The 4,313-nt window shown below is 40.6% G+C and overlaps 1 protein-coding gene across 1 annotated transcript in view; it reads left to right on the top strand.

Annotated features, from left to right (window-relative positions):
• LOC107746206 (gamma-glutamyltransferase 5-like) overlaps nt 1-4,313 on the top strand; it is a 19,928-nt gene that overhangs the window by 7,849 nt on the left and 7,766 nt on the right. The window lies entirely within an intron of this gene.

The following is a 4,313-nucleotide window of genomic DNA, read 5'->3' as shown; positions in this document are numbered from 1 at the left end:
GGTGACGACCGCACAGAGTAGCATAATAACAGAACTAAATGTATCTAGTATGATAAAACAGCGCTGCTTTTTTTTCCCACATACGCACGACCGGAAGGAGCGGAAGCGGTCGACTGTGGCATAATAAAAGCTCCGCTGCTTTCTAGCCGTGTGTTACGCTCGTTCAGCGGCCTCGTTTCACTTCGACGGCTTTCAGCCTCACCCTGCTTCATTCTACTACGTTAATAAATCATTAGCTCATCCATGAACATGATTTGTGCCCGAGTCCCGTCGGATTGCGTCGGCTGTGGGGATGAAGATGACAACTCCCATGATTCCACACTCAGTCACAGCGTCATCAAACTACGCCTTTGTCTATTTGTTTATTTTGAATACGCACCCTCTAGTGGCGAAAATTACATATTGTGCCTTTAATAACAGGCAAAAAGGTTACTGACAACATAGACTATGGCAGCAACCCATGCATCATAAAGCCAGTGAAGCAAATTGCAAGAAGAACCGCAAGCCTAGGGCTCGCACATTTTAAATGTTCAGCAGTAATTTGATCTAAACTACCAGTTTTCCTATCGTTGAGCTGAATTATTGCTTGATATACCTCATTTGTTGTAACACTCCCTGTATCCATACAGACTGCTTCCACTTTGCATGGAGCAAAATAATGTTGTCTCCACAGCTCTGCTATATTCACAGCTCCAGACACACCCTCTATAGAGCATGTTAATGTCACATTGCTCCTATTTATTGATCTTACGTCCATCCAGAAATCATTCACATTATTACAAAGCAGATTTTCCACTATTGAATCTGGTCTCATCACTTGTTCGTGTTTACAGATATAACAAACTGCATATTTATACTTGGCATTGGTTAACTTTTTCCGGTCCAGAAGTGGTCCCTGTCTGGGCCTACCAGCTATATCCCATGCCTTAAATGCTTCCTTTGCTTCATTATGATTTGCTGACACATACTTTTTCCACCCTGGCTTACTATTATATTTCTAGTCAGGGCGTATAAGATATAGTTTACTAGCCTCATGCACTGATCCCACAATATCATCATACACAGCACAAAAGGCTGTACCATGAGAAATGTCACATCTGTACACATGATTGCATCTCTGGGTAATGCCACCTTATTCAACAGAGTATCCATTTTCCCTTAATATGTTCATCTGTAAGTTTAGACCAATCTATTTTTACCAAACCAGCCCTCTTACACTCAAAATTCATATTGGGCAGACTTTCAAAATCAACAGTCATTAAAAATGGTATGTGATCAGATATAGATGCCCCATATAGAATTTTCATTGACTGTATAGTATCGTGAGCCTCAGCTGTACTAATACGATGATCAAGCCATAAGGTTGTGTCAGGCTTCACTTATATAAGTATACCTGTCTATAGGTAACAACAGTTTACTAGATAACATAAGACTGGTATCAACACAGAAATGCAGCAAATGCTTAGCAAACATTGAAGATTTGTTTGTAATATCTGCATTCAAATCTCCAACCACAAAAACACTTTAAAAACACAAATTATTTTCATTACTAAAAGAGCTAATGAAAGCAAGTCTGTTTAAATATTCATCCTCATTTTGTTGACATTCATATATGGTACATATACATTAAGGATAATTAACTCCTTATTAGAACAACTTATCCATACAGCAAAACACCAGTCAACTTCAACCTTATTGATATTTATCACTGAGTCCAACTTTTTATGCCAGTGCCATGACATATGTGCCTGGCATAATATATATGTTACATATGCCTGGCACAACATATATGTTACATATGTTGTATATTTATGTGCCAGCGCCATGAAAATTGTCATTAAAAGAATTCAATTTCCCCAAATCCTGTTTGGATAAAAAAAAAAGTTTCTTGCAAACAAGATATCACAATTTTGCATTAAATTATCAACTACTGTGCATCGGTCCCTATCCCCTATGCGGTCATCGACTCGCAGGCCGTGGCAGTTATATAACCTGCATATACAGTTCAAGTGCACTCCATCAGTCCGTCATAGATGCACCAGATATGGAGGCAGCTGTGTTAACCTCCAACGCTCTTACTTTGCGTGGCTCATAATATCGACACACAACGGAGCCTTCAGTCCACAGCTACGGGCTATACATCTCCGCCACATTATTGCACTCAGCACTCACTTTAAATGAACTGCATCTATTGTTCATAGTGTCAGTGCGTTGGCAATTCACATCACGGCCAAGCTTTTCTTTAAGATAGTTGGACAATGTTTCAGCATTAAGATCTGGAGAGAATTTGGTAGCAAACACATGTACCAGCTTCATTAGTACCACACTTATGTTCCATCGTGCCCCTGTACCAATAATAGGTTGAGAAGTTTGGCCAGCCACATAATTCCCCCTGCATCTGCCGTGTTTCACCACCAGGCTCCATTCTGATGATTTCCGTCTCAGAGACCCCAAGCAGAACATGAAGGTTAAACAGCTCACCCAAAATATTTTTTCAGCTACCTACGTCAATTATGAACTATGATCACATGCTTGCGTATTTTATATTATTGATCAATATGTGAATCCGTTGACCAGGCTACACATGACAAGAGTTCTGGTCTCATTGGCACAAATTAATTTAGATGAGATTATATCAGATTAGTTGGAACTGTATTGATCACAGATTGATTCCACTCTTGTGTGTCACAGACTTCCAAAACTATGTATGGTCACGTGATTTTGCAAACCGTATATCCTCTGCTCTGCTTTGATTAGTTAGATATGGTGGAGAAAACAAATATGAGCACCAGATGTCGCTAATGCGCACGGTGTTAAAAGCTTCGAATAATGAACCTTTTTTCGGCACAATTTGATGAAAGCCTCAAACGGTTCAGAAAGCCTCGGTTCCCCATCACTATAAATCGCAGGTTTGATTCTAGGGTGACTAATGCCGTGTTCACACTGCACGATTTTCAAACTCGTCGGATCGCCGTTGTTTTCACACTGCGTGACTATCTGGGGTAGCATTCAGTTGTTGCTGTGTTTACACTGCACGATGGATCGGCGACAGGGGGTTTCACATTGCATGACTTCACAATAGGAAGAATCGCCGACAGCTCTGTCTGGTGCAGGGTTGCCAGGTTTTCGCTACAAAACCCGCCCAATTACTACTCAAAACTAGCCTGAAAATAGCCCAATTGCTTTCGAGGGGGACCCCCAGTAAAAATCGTGTTCGGGGGTAAAATACACATTTTTTTGGCGGGGTTCTCCTGGTACAATTCACATTCCAGGGCCTAAATATCACGTTATTGGGGTCGCTTCAACCTGCTGACATAAAAACAACCGGCGGCAATCGCGGATTTGGCAACACTGGTCCGCAAACTACGTTTCATATAACTCCTCCCCGAACTTCCCGCTGCCCTGTATCTTGTTCTCTCATTGGCTGTAGGTCATCGCCGATGTGTTTCAGTCAGAACTCCTTTCACACAGCGTAATTGTGAATCGCCGACAGCTCCAGATATTTAGCATGCCAAATATTTCATGAAATATGAAATATTCTGTGTCTTTTATAATTCACACTGCGTGATTGTCACTCGCGTGAACGAGCACCGATTTTCCTCCGATTTCGGGCATTTGTCGCGATTTCGCAAAACCTGTCGGCGAGTGAAAAATCGGGCAAATTGTGCAGTGTGACCTCGGCATAAGCCTATGAATAGCAGGCACGCTGTCATACTCGCTGGTGGGAGATCAAGCGCACGACGCAGGAGATGAATAACACGCAGTCTTTAATAATAATCCACAGGAAAACAGACAGGGAATCCAGGAGGAAGGCAAACCAATGGCGTGTATACATAAACAATAACCAGCAACTGAAGGAACAGAACGGGGAGACTTTATACAAACGCAGAAATATATATTTACAATTAATACAATTAATCTTACAATTAATCAAACAATTAATACACTTAATCATAATTTAAGCTAATTTCCTTTTAAATTATAATTACTGAAATATATATAAAAAAAATAGTTCTCAGTACTTTAATGCTAAAAATTGTAACTTAAATTGTCAAGTGTATTTGTTGGACAGAATTTAATTGATGCTTATTAAAAATACATCTTATGATTTTCATTATTGCAGTAATGATAATTTAGGGGGAAATGTGATTAATTGTCATGAAAATCTCCCAGTATGTTGTCACCGATAGCCTCGTGGGCAGCGCGTTGACATGTAGCGCCATTGCGCTTCGGGCGTCCCGTGTTCGAGACCCGGCTCGTAGGGAATCGATCTTACTGATATAGATATCGTACCTCAAAGTGATGATGTTACT

This window comes from Sinocyclocheilus rhinocerous, unplaced genomic scaffold (genome assembly GCF_001515625.1).
Source record: "Sinocyclocheilus rhinocerous isolate Xijiao unplaced genomic scaffold, SAMN03320098_v1.1 scaffold4545, whole genome shotgun sequence".
Classification (NCBI taxonomy): Eukaryota; Metazoa; Chordata; class Actinopteri; order Cypriniformes; family Cyprinidae; genus Sinocyclocheilus; species Sinocyclocheilus rhinocerous.
This window is presented reverse-complemented; position numbering and strand designations above follow the sequence as displayed.